The sequence below is a fragment of the Eriocheir sinensis genome, unplaced genomic scaffold (assembly GCF_024679095.1).
Source record: "Eriocheir sinensis breed Jianghai 21 unplaced genomic scaffold, ASM2467909v1 Scaffold699, whole genome shotgun sequence".
NCBI classification, from domain to species: domain Eukaryota; kingdom Metazoa; phylum Arthropoda; class Malacostraca; order Decapoda; family Varunidae; genus Eriocheir; species Eriocheir sinensis.
The window spans coordinates 194,512-203,146 of NW_026112052.1; the positions used below are offsets into that span (position 1 = coordinate 194,512).

Below are 8,635 nucleotides of genomic sequence, written 5' to 3' on the forward strand. Positions count from 1 at the left end.
TAGCTAAATTATATTGTTTGTTATAGGGTTGTTTATTTATTTATTTATTATGTTGTTTTAATTTGTTTTATTTTGTTTTGTTTTTGTTTTGTCTTGTTTTGCTTTGTTTACTTTGTTCTTTTCTTTTCTTTTCCTTTTCTTTTCTTTTCTCTTGATGTTTTCTTTTCTTTTCTCATGATGTTTCTTTTCTTTTCTTTCTGTTGGTGTTGCTGGCTGCGGATGAGCCTCCTCCTCCCCAGAAGACTCACCCGTCACCCGCCCTGCGGCCCCAGGGGCCGAAAGCTCGATGACTTTTTAGTTATTTTCTTGATATTGTAAATTAATTTTCTTTTCTCGATGATTTAATTTCCTTTGTCTATCCTCTATCTTGACTGTGTGGGTTAGCCTCCTTCTCCCCAGAGGAGATTCACCCGTCACCCACCCTGCGGCCCCAGGGGCCGAAAGGTGGATGACTTTTTTGTTTTCCTTTTCTTGATGTTTCTATCATCCTTTCTGGTGTTCCTGGGTCTGAACGAGCCGCTTTCCTCCCAGAAGAGACTCGCCCATAATTTTGTGATGTTGGTTTGGGCAGAAAGGTGGATGATTCTTTTCATTTCCATTTTCATTTTTCTAGTGTTACTTCTCTGCATTTTCCTTCCGGTGTTACTTCACATTTCTTCTTCTTGTGTTATTTATCTTCAAATTCCTTCTTCTTGTGTTACTCTTTTCAAATTCCTTCTGTGTAACTCTTTTCAATACCTTCTTCTGTGTTACTCTTTTCAATACCTTCTTCTGTGTTACTCTTTTCAATACCTTCTTCTGTGTAACTCTTTTCAATACCTTCTTCTGTGTAACTCTTTTCAATACCTTCTTCTGTGTAACTTTTTTCAATACCTTCTTCTGTGTAACTCTTTTCAATACCTTCTTCTGTGTAACTCTTTTCAATACCTTCTTCTGTGTAACTCTTTTCAATACCTTCTTCTGTGTTACTCTTTTCAATACCTTCTTATGTGGTTATCTTTTCAATACATTATTCTGTGTTTCTCTTTTCAATACCTTCTTCTGTGTAACTCTTTTCAATACCTTCTTCTGTGTTACTCTTTCAATACCTTCTTCTGTGTAACTCTTTTCAATACCTTCTTCTGTGTTACTCTTTTCAATACCTTCTTCTGTGTAACTCTTTTCAATACCTTCTTCTGTGTTACTCTTTTCAATACCTTCTTCTGTGTTACTCTTTTCAATACCTTCTTCTGTGTTACTCTTTTCAATACCTTCTTCTGTGTTACTCTTTTCAATACCTTCTTCTGTGTTACTCTTTTCAATACCTTCTTCTGTGTAACTCTTTTCAATACCTTCTACTTGTGTAACTCTTTTCAAATTCCTTTTTCTTGTGTTACTCTTTTCAACTTCCTTCTTCTTGTGTTACTTCATATGCCTTCTTCTAGTGTTACTTCTCTTCATTTTCCTTCTTCTGGTGTTCCCTTCTTTCCCTTCCTTCTCTCGGTGTTTCCATGTCGTCTTTTCCTGGTTTTGTATGTTGGAACGCGTTAGTCTCCTTCTCCCCAGAGAAGACCCGCCATACCAACATACAAGACGCTTTAAACAAAGCAAAACAACACAATTTTTTTTGGATTTTTTGTTTTTGTATTTTTTTTGTATTTTTCGTTCTTATCGTAGTTGGCATGACACTTGCCTTGCTTAGGGGAATTGTACCTCCCCATGCGTCGAACCTTCCATTGGAACGTGTCATTAACGCGTCGTCTGGCTAATAAGAGGTCAGTAACTGCATGTCTTGCTGCCACTTCACGCCCCCCCAACCCCCGGACCCTCGGGATCTCCGACACCTCCGTGGACGCTCCGGGGGAGCCGAGGCGCCCTGCCGGAGCCCTGAGCCCTGCGACGCTCGCCAGAAAGGCCTTGGGCCCCCTGACGCTCCCCAGCCCCGCGAGGCGAGGAGGGTGGATAGCAAGATGAACCTCTTAAAATTCTAGACGGGATTAATTCAAATCAATCGAAAATACAGTGAAGGCGCCGGAGACCGTTTTTGTTGGATCAAGGATGGCAGGACGAAGGCCAAAGGAAGGTGACAGAGGAAGGGAGGAATAAAGGGGGGAAGGTGACAGGAGGAAGGGAGGATGGAGAAAGATGACAGGACGAAGGAAGGAACGAGGGAAGGAAGGAAGGAAAGCAACAACGAGGGAAGGAAGGAAGGAAGGAAGGAACGAGGGAAGGAAGGAAAGTGATGTGACGAAAGTGGGAAGTTGACAGGGCGAAGGAAGGAGACTGAACCGCCAAGATTCTGCCCGGGATTGGCGCGAATGGCGAGGCCCCGAACTGACTGACTTGGCGACTATATTATAGTGTTGCTGCCTCGGCCTGTTCCGTTACTTTACTTCCCTGATTTGCTCACCACGGCCTTCTCCTTTGCTGTCCTTCATCTTCCACCTTTGATTAGATTAGATAGATAGTAGTAAGGACCAGCAGGCCTGCTGTTGTTTGTTCTCTCTTTGTGTTTCTTTGTTCCTCCTCCTCCTCCTTTAAAAAAAAAAAAAAACAGACCTCGTGGTTGCCTTATATGAGGACTGTAAGAGAATAAATTTACCTCCTCCTCCACCTTCACCTCCTCCTCCTTCTCCTTCTCCACCTCTACTTCCACCTCCACCTTCACCTCCTCCTCCTTCTCCTTCTCCACCTCCACTTCCACCTCCACCTCCACCTCCACCTCCTCCTCCCTCTCGTTTCTCCACAAACCTCATAGTTTCAAAAATATTAACAGAAACACATCAAAACACTATACATATTACTTAATCTTGAGAGAGAGAGAGAGAGAGAGAGAGAGAGAGAGAGAGAGAGAGAGAGAGAGAGAGAGAGAGAGAGTAAAGTAGGAATCGATTAATGAGTTGGGTTTGTAAACGCATTAGAACGGGACTAATTGTCAATAATATCGCGATCTAAGGATTATGGGGTTTAAGGGAGTGACGATTATGGGATTAAGGGAGTGACAATGGCTGGGAGGGAGGGAGGGTTGGGAGGTGAGAGAGAGGATTGAGGGAGACCGGGAATGGGACAGAGAGAGAGGGAGAGTAGTGGAAAACGAGGTGAAGGAAATAACACGGATACACAAGGATATGAGGGGACTATTAACCCTGTAGCCACAGGGATCATGTTTCTTAATGGTCCTTCTAAGCGAGAAAAATGAGAAAAAAATCATCACTCACACAAATCATTTCATAATATATATCAAAGCGTTTTGTGATCGGTTTATGCATCATCTATTTTTGGGGGTTTATATCATGGCACAAATTTGGCCCGTCGCTGCTACACGGTAAAGCCACAAATTTGGCCCGAGGGGCCATATTATAGGTTCCTTGCCAATTGCAAAATGAACGGAGAACAAAGCTCACAAAATAGAACTGTTTTTATCGGGTCAAGTGTAGCGAGGGTATCGGTAAAAAGACACTGATAAAATGTTGTCAAGAAATCCTTGCATCTGTCTCATGGGCTGGACCTTGGCTACCGCTACCTTCCCTCCCCCTCTCTCACCCGCTTCCTCTCTACCAGGGAATAATGGCCCGGGGCAACCCGAGGTCCACAGGGGGTCACCCGGCGACCTTGACCATAGACATGACAACGTCGCTGGGTAGCAAACGGTTGAATTCATTTCCATACATAAATCATCGTTAATATCCTAAAATTCGATACACTCACAACATAATATAGACATGTTTTACCATATACAAAAATTTTAAAACTATGTCAAATACTAAACAACCGACATATAAAATTGTATGCCTTGTTGTGGTTGAAGTGACAATGCTGCCGGGTAGGGAATTCCCGCACCTGCTCCACCCAAAGTATCTTGATATTTGCATCAGACTTAGTACCTCGAACCCAATCCCATTATCCCCATGTACTACCTGAACCCAGAACTCTGCTTCCTGTCACTGAACCACACCATGATCCATCTACCTTCAAACCCATGGGCTTTAATTGTTGTCAAAGTTATTGGTGAGGTTCTTTGTCGAATGCTTTACTAAAATTAAGATATACAATATCATAACTGTCGTCCTTACGTATTTGCCATTTTTTGTAAAAATAAAAAATAAATAAAGTCAGACAAGATCTAGCCTTGATTAATGAACCCATGGCGGGGGCCATTGATCAGGCTGTTTCTCTAGGAGTCTAGGTGGTCACGGATATTTTCATCTATAATAGACTCGAATGTTTTTACTGCCACCGACGTTAAACTAATTGCAGCCGACATTAGACCATTGATAGAAAGAATGGAATGGGAAAAAAATAAAAGGAGGCATAAAGAGGGAGTGAGGAAGTAAGAGGAAGGAAGGGAGACTAATTATCTAAAGGAAGTGCAAGATAGACAGAGAAACATATCGATAACTAAATGGAAGGACAAAGCGATCATTAATTATAAGAAGAAATTATTAAAAAGAGGAAGAAAAAGAAGAAGAACAAGAACAAGAACAACAACAACAACAACAACAACAACAACAACAACAAAAGAACATAAGAACGTAAGGAGTCTGCAAGAGGCCGGTTGGCCTATACAAGGCAGTTCCTGTAAGTCTAACCGTACCTATCACTATCCATGAATTTATCCAAACTTTTCTTCAATGCATCTATGGTATTGGCACCCACAAGATGACTCCCAAGCCTGTTCCACTCATCCACCACTTTACTGGTAAACCAATTCTTGCCTATGTCTTTGTTGAATCTGAATTTAACTAGCTTAAAACCGTTGCTATGTGTTCTACCTTGCTCTTTTACAACCAAAACCCTATTTACATCCCCTTTATTAAAGTCCTTCATCCATTTATAAACCTCGATCAAATCACCTCGTAACCTTCGCCTTCCTAGAGCGTATACATTTAAATGCTTCAGTCTATTTTCATAAGGCAAGTTTCTCACACCTTGAATAATTTTTGTCATCATCCTCTGTACAGATTCTAACTACTTGATATCCACTCTACAGTAAGGTGACCAGAACTGAACCGCATAATCGAAATGAGGTCTAATTAATGCTATGTAGAGTTTGAGGATGACTTCAGCGCTCCTATTGCTTACGCTCCTCGAGATGAAACCCAGTACCCTATTTGCACGATTCTTAGCTTGAATGCACTGAGCTCTAGGACGGAGGTCAGTGCTCACTAAGACCCCTAAATCCCTCTCACACCCAGACCTACTCAGCGGAGTGTCATTTAAGGAGTATATAATTGTGTGAGGGGTTATTCCTACCTACACTCAGAATACTGCACTTCCCGACATTGGATTCCATCTGCCACTTCCCCGCCCAATCATATAGTCTGTCTAGCTCATCCTGAAGAACGCTAGCGTCCTGGAAGAAGAAGAAGAAGAAGAAGAAGAAGAAGAAGAAGAAGAAGAAAAGACAAAGAAGAAGAAGAAGAAGAAGAAGTATGAGGAAAATAATAATAATGAGAACAAAATCAACAAGGAGAGGAAGAAAAAAAAAATAATACCTAACAACAACTAAAGCAAAAACATAAATAAAATAAAATAAAATAAAACAATAATCGAGAACTCCGTATTATATGTTAACTCCCTTCGTTTTCCATAATCAATGTGAGCTGAAGATTATTTTTTTCCAATACCGCTACTACGTGTAAATATATAAATCACTTCAAATTAACTTCTCATCTTTTGTCTCGCTCACCACGAAAATGCACACCAGCTGACACCCTCAAGGCCCTGTGTCCATTATAAATCTACGGACTCTTCACCGATACTTATATTTTCTTAGATTTAAAAAGTAAAATAAAAAAGTAAATAACGTTGAGAACCTTGCATGAGTTCTGTACCGAGGCAACACCCTCTTACTTGTAGAGACGAGAAAAAGCAGGACACACAAACAGCAACAACAGGTGATGTAAAATGGAGGGAGTGGATTACGTAAAATTGCGTAAGCTCTTGCTAGGCAGATTATTCGTTAAAAGCTGATCCTGTTTTCAAAGTGCGCGTCATGAAATATTTACACACACACACACACACACACACACACACACACACACACACACACACACACACACACACACACACACACACACACACACACACACACACACACACACACACACACACCACATTAGTTTTAACAAGTGGTTCTCTAGTTTCAAAGCCACGGGAAGAGTAAACAAGAGTAAGAGAGTCATAAAGATTAGTTAACAAGTGGTTCTCTATTTTTAAACCCCAGGGAAGAGTAAACAAGAATAAGACTGTTCTAATAATAAGTTAAGAAGTGTGTATCTATATTATCAAACTCACGGGAAGATCAAACAAGAGCAAATCTGTTCTAATGAAAACGTAACAATTGATTCTCAAGTTTCAGATCGACGTGCCTAGTAAACCCTTGCTAGATTCTCATAAACCATCCACGAACACGCCAATTCCTGGATTTCGTTAGGGGGCATCAGGGGTTAGGTTAGGTTAGGTTAGGTTAGGGAGCACACACACACACACACACACACACACACACACACACACACACACACACACAGCAGCACCATTGCCATTAAAGGTTGTGATATTCTCGTTTCATCAGCGAATGCCACGCCCTGGATTGTTCTGCGGTTAGGTGATGCTTCTGAGAGGGGTGGTGGTGCGGGGGGTGGGGAGGTCGGAATGGTGGTGGGCAGTGGGGTGATGGTGGGGGGTTGATGGGTGGTGGTGCTGGTGGTGGGGGTTGATGGGTGGTGGTGGGGGTGGTGGGGATGGTGGAGGAGAGAGTCGAAGGTCTTGTCTTGGTTGGCTTCTCCGTCATTCACTTTTTGGGAAGTGTATTTCGTGTATAATAATTACTTACCCGTGTATTTATCTAGGGTTGTATGACAGCTGGTTAGTGATTTATTTTATTATTTTTCTTTTACAGCAAAGGAGACAGCACAAGGGCACAACGAAAGGAAACAATAAAAAAGCCCGCTACTCGCTGCTCCTGTAAAGAATTGGAAGGGAAGGCCGAAAGAGCATGTTACCTTATGATTACAGAGAGCTAATGATTTTATAATGTCATCTGTCAGTCAGCGGAAGGCAATCGGACCGGGACAGCCTAATGAATGACGCTCCGCGGGGATCCGTGTTGGGTCCACTGCCATTCATTGTTTATAGGATTTTTATAAATTCAGGGAGGTTGTGATATGTAAATGTATTGAATATCTATATATCTATCTACCTATCTCTATCTATATCTATCTATGTCTATCTATCTATCTATCTATCTATCTATCTATCTATCTATCTCTATCTATCTTTTTATCTATTTATTTATCTATCTATATATCTATCTATCTATCTATCTATCTATATATACATCTCTCTCTCTCTCTCTCATATATATATATATATATATATATATATATATATATATATATATATATATATATATATATATATATATATATATATATATATATATATATATATATATATATATATATATATATATATATATATATATATATATATATATATATATATATATATAAATATATATATATATATATATATATATATATATATATATATATATATATATATATATCTGCTCCTCAATATCGATGTGATTTCATCTGCTCCTTAATATCGAGGTGCTTTCATCTGCTCTTCAATGTCGAGGTGCTTTCATCTGCTCCTCAATATCGAGGTGCTTTCATCTGTTCCTCAATATTGAGGTGCTTTCATCTGCTCCTCAATATCGAGGTGCTTTCATCTGCTCCTCAATATCGAGGGGCTTTCATCTGCTCCTCAATATCGATGAGTTTTCATCTGCTCCTCAATATCGAGGTGCTTTCATCTGCTCCTCAATATCGAGGTGCTTTCATCTGCTCCTCAATATCGAGGGGCTTTCATCTGCTCCACAATATCAAGGTGTTTTCACCTGTTTCTCAATATGGATGTGTTTCACCTGCTCCTCAATATCAATGTGCTTTCACCTGCTCCTCAATATCGATGTGCTTTAACCTGCTCCTCAATATTAAGGTGATTTTATTTGCTACTCAATATCGCGGTGCCTTCACCTGCTCCTCAATATCGATGTGATTTCATCTGCTCCTCAACATCGAGGTGCTATTATCTGCTCCTCAATATCGAGGGGCTTTCAAATGCTCCTCAATATCAATGTGCTTTCACGTGCTCATCAATATCGAGGTGCTTTCACCTGCTCCTCAATATCATGGTGCTTTTACCTGCTCCTTAATATCTATGTGCTTTCACTTGCTCCTCAATATCGATGTGCTTTCATCTGCTATTCAATATCGAGGTGCTTTCATCTGCTCCTCAATATCGAAGTGCTTTCATCTGCTCCTCAATATCGAAGTGCTTTCATCTGCTCCTCAATATCGATGTGCTTTCATCTGCTCCTCAATATCGAGGTCCTATTATCTGCTCCTCTATATCGATATTCTTTCGTCTGCTGCTCAATATCGAGGTGCTTTCATCTGTTCCTCAGTATCGAGTTGCTTTCATCTGCTCATAGCTGGGCGTTATCGCGATAAGTTATCTCGATACTTTATCGCTGATAACAAAGTCGGGTTATCGGCCATCCGCTACTTATTTAAATATATATCGGTATCTTCGCTACTTTTGTAAGCAAACTAGCCATAATCGCTACTTTTTTCCGCCTCAGAAA

At 40.5% G+C, this 8,635-nt stretch overlaps 1 long non-coding RNA gene across 25 annotated transcripts; it reads right to left on the reverse strand.

Annotated features, from left to right (window-relative positions):
* Window positions 1-289: 289 nt before the first annotated feature.
* On the reverse strand, window positions 290-1,331 carry LOC126993906 (uncharacterized). Of its 25 annotated transcripts, none has more exons than XR_007748464.1 (4): window positions 1,089-1,331; window positions 874-981; window positions 793-819; window positions 290-738 (listed from the first exon to the last, which is right to left on the reverse strand). It is a non-coding gene; the product is annotated as an uncharacterized LOC126993906 (long non-coding RNA). The 25 variants fall into 25 exon arrangements; XR_007748450.1 differs by having other exon boundaries at window positions 290-685; window positions 739-819; XR_007748470.1 differs by lacking the exon at window positions 793-819 and having other exon boundaries at window positions 874-927.
* Window positions 1,332-8,635: the final 7,304 nt, after the last annotated feature.